Consider the following 8471-nt stretch of genomic DNA (forward strand, 5'->3'; position numbering starts at 1 on the left):
ACCACTACCACTATCATCACTACATTCCTCATCTTATCCACATTACCACAACGACCACTATCACCATTACTGCTATTATCACTACCACTATCATCATCACAACATTCATTCATCTTCCCCCACTATCATCACTACGAATATCATTAGTATTATCATCATCACTACATTCCTCATCTTTTCCACACTATCATCAGTACCACCATCACCACTACTACTATAATCACTACCACTATCATCACTCCATTCCTAATCTTCCCCCAGTATTAACACTACCACTATCACCACTACAACTATTATCGCTACCACTATCATCACTTCATCCCTAATCTTCCCCCACTATCATAATTACCACAGTCACTACTGCTTTCATCACCTCTACATTCCTCATCTTTCCTTCCTTTATCTATTAACTTGGGGCACGGTGGCTCATTGGTAGAGCATCAAGCTCGTAATCGGGGGTTTGCGAGTCCGAGCCTCGCCCGGGAGTGCCGTGCCGGGAATGGTAGCGCGCTCCTGTAACCTAGCGGGGCTATATGATCCAATACAGGGTCTAGCTCGGGGGAACGTCATTTTTTTTTTCCTATTGTTATCATTTCTTATCAGTTATTTTATAATGTCCCTTTCATTCACTTCAGCTGATATGAGACACACCACCCACCGACCTGCACCACCCACCGACCTGCACCACCCACCGACCTGCACCACCCACCCACCTACACCATCCTCCCACCTGCATCACCATTCCACCTACACCACCCACCCACCTACACCACCCTTCCACCTACGCCATTCTCCCATCTACACCATCCACCCACATACAACACCCACTCCCCTACACAACAGTCCCACCTATACACACCCACCCACCTACAACACCCACCCACCTACACCACCCTCCCAACTGCATCACCATTCCATCCACACCACCCACCCACCTACACCACCCACCCATCTAGAACACCCACCCACCTATACCACCTTTCCACATACACCACCCTCCCACCTACACCACCCTCCCACCTGCATCACCCACCCACCTACACCACCCTCCCACCTACACCACCCACCCACCTACACCACCCTCCCACCTACACCACCCACCCACCTACACCACCCACCCACCTACACCACCCACCCACCTACACCACTCACCCATCTAGAACACCCACCCACCCACCTACACCACCCACCTACACCACCCTCCCACCTGCATCACCCCCCCACCTACACCACCTACCCACCTACAACACCCACACACCTACACCACCATCCCTCCTACATTACCCTCCCATCAACTCCACCCACCCACCTACACCCCCCACCTACCTGCACCACACACCCAGCTACATCACCCACTCACCTACACCACCCACCCACCTACACCACCCACCCACCTACACCACCTTCCCACCTACTGCACACCACCCTCCCACCTAAACAACTCACCCACATACAACACCCACCCACCTACATCACCCAACTACCTACATCACCAACCCACCTACAGTACATCACCCACCCACCTACATCATCCTCCCACCTACACAACCCTCCCACCTAAATCACCCACCTACGTCACCCATCCACGTACATCACCCACCTACCTACATCACGCACCCACTAAACACCACCTTCCCACCTACATCACCTACTCACCTATGCCACCCACCCACCTACATCACCCACCCACCTACACCACCCACCAGTCTACACCATCCTCCCACCTACACCACCCACCCATCTACACGACCCACCCGTCTACACCACCCTTCCACCTACATCATCCACTCACCTACACCACACACCTACCTACATCACCCACCCACCTACACCACCCACCCACCTACACCACCAACCCACCTACATCACCCACTCACCTACACCACCCACCCACCTACATCACCTACCCAACTACACCACCCAACCACCTACGCCACCTTCCCACCTACTGTACGCCACCCTCCCTACATCACTCACCCACCTACATCACCCACCCACCTCCATCACCCACCCACCTCCATCACCCACCCACCTACATCACCCACCCACCTACATCACCCATCCACCTACATCACCCACTCACCTACACCACCCACCCACCTACATCACTCACCCACCTACACCACCTACCCACGTATACCACCCACCCACCTACACCACCCTCCCATCTACACCACCCACCCTACATCACCCACCCACCTACATCACCCACTCACCTACACCACCCACCCAACCACGCCACCTTCCCACCTACTATACATCACCCTCCCACCTACGTCACCCACCTACCTACATCACCCACCCACCTACTTCACCCACCCACCTACACCACCTTCCCACTTACATCACCCACTCACCTACACCACCCATCCACCTACATCACCCACCCACTTACACCACCCATCCACCTACACCACCCACCAACCTACTGTACACCACCCTCGCCCCTACACCACCCACCTATCTACATCATCCACACACCTACACCACCCACCCACCTATATCACCCACCCACCTACACCACCTTGCCACCTACGTCACACACTCACCTACAATACCCACCCCCTACATCACCTACCCACCTACACCACCCACCTACCCCACCCACTCACCTGGACCACCAACCCATCTACACCCACTCACCTGGACCACCAACCCATCTACACCACCCACCCACCTACACCACCCATCCTTCTGCACCACCCACGCATGTACATCACTCACCCACCAACATCACCCATCCACCTTCGTTACCCTCCACCTACATCACCCACCCAGCTACATCACCCACCCACCTACACCACCCACTCACCTGCACCACCTACCTGTCTACACCATCCACCCACGTACACCACCAACCCACCTACACCACCCACTCACCTGCACCACCCTCCTGTCTACACTGTCCACCCACGTACACCACCCACCCACCTAAATCACCCACCCACCTACATCACCCTCCCACCAACATCACCCACCCATCTACAGCACCAATCCACTTACACCACCCACCTACCTGCACCACCCACCCACCTGCACCACCCACCCCCCTACGCTGCCCACCCACCTAGTTCACACACCCAGCTAAACTTTCCAAGCACGTACACCGCCTCCTACCTACATCACTCTCCTACCTCCACCACCCACCCACCTACAAGACTCTATCACATACATCACCCACAAACCTACATCACCCACCTACCTTCACCACCCTCCTATGTACATCACCTTCCCACCAACACACCCTCCTACCTCCGTCACCCGCCTACTTACTCCACCCTCCCACCTACACCACCCACTCACCTCCAGTATATCACCCTCCCAGCTACACCATCCACCCATATACATCACCTTCCCACCAACACACCCTCGTATCTGAATCACCCACCCACTTTCACCACCCTCCCAGCTACACCACACACCCAATTACATCACCCTCCCATCTACACCACCCACCCACCAAGGCCACCCACCCACCAAGGCCACCCACCCACCAACACGACCCACGAACCTTCACCACCCACCCACCTACACCACCCTCCCATCAACAGAACCCTTCCACCTACACCACCCTCCCATCTACTGTACATAACCCTTCCACCTACACCACCCTCCCACTAACGCAACCAACTTACCTACACCATCCTCCCACCTACCCCACCCATCCACCTATACTAACCTCCCACCTACACCACCCTCCTATCTACATAACCCTTCCACCTACACCACCCACCCACTTACACCACCCAATCAACCTACATCACCCACACACCTTCACCACCCACCCACATACACCCTCCATCCACCTTGTCCACCCATCCACGTACCGGTACATCACCCACCCACCTACGCCACCCACCCACTTACACCAGCCACTCTAGTAACCCCTGCCATTTAATATTAAGTTTTGATTTAGGGACAGGAGGATGTAGCCCCCCTCTCCCAGCCCCATGAAGGTGTAAACAGGAATCTTCAGTCTTCATGGTTCCATCCTGCCTAAAACCTAATCGGGGCGATGGTTTACCTCTGGCCAAAATTTCGTTTTTCTCGGTTAAAAAAAAATATGGTATAATATTGAGCGCAAGCACACACACACACACACACACACACACACACACACACACACACACACACACACACACACACACACACACACACACACACACACACACACACACACACACACGCTCTTCACTTTATGTATACCCTAAGACAGATGTTAAAATCTTCCACCTAGGGGCCGCATACTCTGTGGCACAGGAGACTTGGTACCACTCATTCTTTAGCGATTTGTTTGCATATTACACCTTAATACTCTCTTGTAATATATTACTATCATTCTACTATCGACGTGGTTTGCATAAGGAATATACAAGAGGGTACTGAAGTGTAATATACAGAATGAATCGCTTAGGAAAAAGGGTTACGAAATATCCTGTGCCACTTAGAACGTGATCAGTAGTTTCTGTTTACTCTTTATATCCCTACCCTGGGATGGGGGAAAGTCATTATCTGTCTATCCGCCTATGTTTATCTATCTATATCTATCTATCTATTTATTAATCTATCTCCAGACGCCGTAATTCAGTAAGGAGTAACCGCGACCTTCCTTCAGTTATTGATTAATTTCTTAACACATCCTCCTTACCGAATTATTCTGTACATCACAGGTCAGTATCGTCCTGTATATTACTGATGCAAACCTTATATTACCAATTTAAAACCACGGAAAAAATTTGGAGAAAAATATGAAGATGTAGGCAAAAATAAATGGCCAAGGAAGAGGTGCTACGAAGCCTGCTATGCCTCCTTGAATGCAACTCAGCTGGGTTGGTATTCTTGAACTATGAAAGACAGGTAAAGGTGAGAGGAAAATTCTCTCTCTCTCTCTCTCTCTCTCTCTCTCTCTCTCTCTCTCTCTCTCTCTCTCTCTTGCATATATTGTCGAGAGGCAAAGTATTGCGCCCAGAGAAATTATGTCTCACACACTGCTCCTCTCTCTCTCTCTCTCTCTCTCTCTCTCTCTCTCTCTCTCTCTCTCTCTCTCTCTCTCTCTCTCATTTATTCTCGAGCGGCATAGTACTGCTCTCAGATAAATGTTCCCACACTCTGCTCGGCCACCTCTCTCTCAAACCAACCTACCTTGCATTTTCTCACAGTCTTTGGAGAACAAGTTGAGTGGATAGTCTCTCTCTCTCTCTCTCTCTCTCTCTCTCTCTCTCTCTCTCTCGTCGACCGTCTTTTGTTACTGGTGTTGATGTTGTTGCTGTCGTCGTCGTTGTTGTTTTGCTGATGATAATGTTGTTGCTATTGCTCTTTTTATTTTTGTTGTTATTAGTGCCGTTTTTGTTAGTGTAGTAGTTTTGCTGTTATCATTATTATTCTTGTTGTTCTTTCTATTGATATTACTCCTTCTTCTTATTCTCATTTTCCTCCTCCTCCTTCTCCTTCTCATTTTCCTCTTCCTCCTTCACTTTCTTTTTCTTTTTTTTTCTTCTTCTTCTTCCCTCATCACCAGCAACAGTTTCCCTTTCCATTCGCCTTCCTTCTCTCTACTGTCCCAATTCATGCTTTTTCTTTAATCATTTCTCTCCTCCTGCTCTTCTTCTTCCTCCGCCTTCTCTTCCTCCTCCTCTTCTTTCTTTTTCTGCTTCTTCTTCTTCTCCTCCTCGTCCTCGTCCTCCTCCTCGTCCTCCTCCTCCTCCTCCTCCTCCTCTCTTTTTGTTCTTTCCCCTCCCATCTCACATCTCTTGTAATTCCTCCTCCCTTCGTGTCAACACTTCTCTGTCTCTGTTTCAAGCTCTGTCTGTCTGTCTCTCTGTCTATCTCTCTGTGACTCTTTACTATCTTTAATTCTTCTGGCCTTCCTCTCTCTCTCTCTCTCTCTCTCTCTCTCTCTCTCTCTCTCTCTCTCTCTCTCTCTCTCTCTCTCTCTCTCTCTCTCTCTCTCTCTCTCTCTCTCAACACTTCTCTGTCTCTGTCTCAAGCTCTGTCTGTCTGTCTCTCTGTCTGTCTCTCTGTACAAAGGAGTACAAAGGAGTACAAAGGAAAGCAAACAGCAACAGACCTTATGGTCCTTTCGAGGCTGTTTGGTACAGAGTAGACTATGACTACAAGATCTAACTCTACATGCTGAAGGATAAGGATAGTAAAGCAAGATGGCTCCCCTCGCCTCCAAACCCTCCAGCCAAAACTGGCAAGAAAAAGTGAGAAAAACCACCACGCAGCATGGAAAAACTGACATGGAAATTTCATAGGAAAGACTGAAAAGGAAAAGCTACATTCTATAATACATTATCTATAAGCTACCAGTATGAATGACCTGAAAGAGAAAGTAGTAAAGTACAATGAATAATCGAATAAATAAATAACTAATGCATGTCGCAATGTACGGGTACGTTAAGTTTATGAGGCGTCTGCAGACACAGTGTGGAAATTGCACAGTGCACAGTGAGGATATTCAGGGGTGATGTGGCAGCCTTGCCTGGTGCTATTAAGGTAGGCAGCAGTCAATCAGGCCCCAGCTCCATTCATTCCACTGAGACTAGGAACTTTCCCATGCGGGACAAGCAAACAAGTCACCTACAGAAGCAGTGACCCCTGGTACATTAAAAAAATCCCGATGTTGGCCACGTAACTAACAGGGACCCTCAGTGATCCACAGCCCATCACAGGTCAAAAGTATGAGTAGTGACCGTTAACTCAGGGCTATCTGTGCATATACTATATTTGCATTTAATAAATTGATCCAGGCTCTAAAAAACTAAAATAAAATAAAACAGAAAATTATATATACACAAGTGTTTTATTCAGGAGTAAACATATTAAGCTGGGTGTTGGATGCCAAATACTTATCCAGGCAACGTTTAAAGGTTTGTACTGTATTACAATCTCTTATGTTGGAGGGCAATTTATTCCATATATTTAAAACTCTATTGAAGAAGAAATGCTTAGCTTCATGCAACTGGAATCGTTTGCCAATTATTTTATGCCCATTGCCTATAGTGCAGTTCGAGTGATCAACTGTGAAGTATTTATCGACAGCCATGTTATCATGTCCTTTGAATATCTTGAATACTTGAATTAAATCTCCTCGTATCCTCCGTTTTGTTAGGGTAAAGAGATTCAGGGCTTCTAAACGTTCCTCATACGGTTTATTTCTCAATCTAGGTATCATCTTTGTCATCCTTCGCTGCACTCTTTCAAGCTTTTCCATATCCTTTTTATAATACGGTGACCAAAACTGAACGCAATACTCCAAGTGCAGGCGTACTAAGGAAATATACAAAGTAAGGACGATATTATCGGACTTATATTCAATTGCTTTGCCTATGAACCCAATCAATTTGTTGGCTTTTTTCACAGCTTCTGTACATTGTTTGCTTGGTTTCAAATCATTTGTTATTATAACTCCTAAGTCTTTATCATGGTTTACCCTATCAAGCTGGACATTATTCATGCTGTAACTTGCTCTTACAGTTTTACTGCCAATGTTTAACACTTTGCATTTATTAATATTGATATCCATTTGCCAGACTTGGGCCCAGTTAAACAGTTGATCAAGATCTCTCTGAATTGCCTGTCTTTGCAGTGCTGTATCTGCTCTGTTACCTATTTTAGTATCATCAGCAAATTTTTAAATCTTACAACACAATCCTTCATCAATATCATTCACATATATTAAGAAAAGAATAGGACCTAACACTGAACCCTGCGGCACTCCACTTGTAACGTTTATCCAGTCTGACTCTTTTCCATTTATTGCAACTCTTTGCTTTCGTCCGGTGAGCCAATCTTCTACCCACCCGAGAACACAGCCGCTGAAACCATGTGCCTTTAGCTTCTGAAGGAGTTTTTTGTGTGGAACTTTGTCAAAAGCCTTTTGAAAATCGAGGTAGACCACATCAACAGATTGTCTCGTCATACATGTTCAGTACATCATTGAAAAAGTCCAGCAGATTCGTGAGGCAAGAGCGATTATTACGAAAATCATGTTGCGAATCTTTTATGAGATTGTTTGTTTCTAAGTGTTTTACAAACTTGTCTCTGATAATAGTTTCAAGCAATTTGCAAACCACTGATGTTAAACTAATTGGGTGGTAGTTTTCTGGTTGGGCTTTATTGCCCTTTTTGAATATTGGGGTTACGTTAGCAAGCTTCCATTCATGTGGCACCTTACTGCTCTTAAGTGATAAGCTAAAAAGTTCAGCCAAAGGCTTTGATATTTCATTCTGTAGTTCCTTCAATACATTTGGTGATATTTTGTCTGGTCCTGGTGCTTTACTCTCTTTTAATCTGTTATTGCAATCAGTACGTCGCGATCGCTGACTGTAATGTCAGTGATTATGTTGCCCTCTTCTATAGGAATGGGGAACACAGTAGGAATTGTATGTATATTTTCTGTTGTAAATACTGACGCGAAGAAAGTATTAAGAATTTTCGCCATCATAGTTTCATCATCAGTGTGCTGT

Source organism: Coenobita brevimanus, chromosome 73 (genome assembly GCF_032717465.1).
Source record: "Coenobita brevimanus isolate Jiangsu-jjx chromosome 73, ASM3271746v2, whole genome shotgun sequence".
Lineage (NCBI taxonomy): Eukaryota > Metazoa > Arthropoda > Malacostraca > Decapoda > Coenobitidae > Coenobita > Coenobita brevimanus.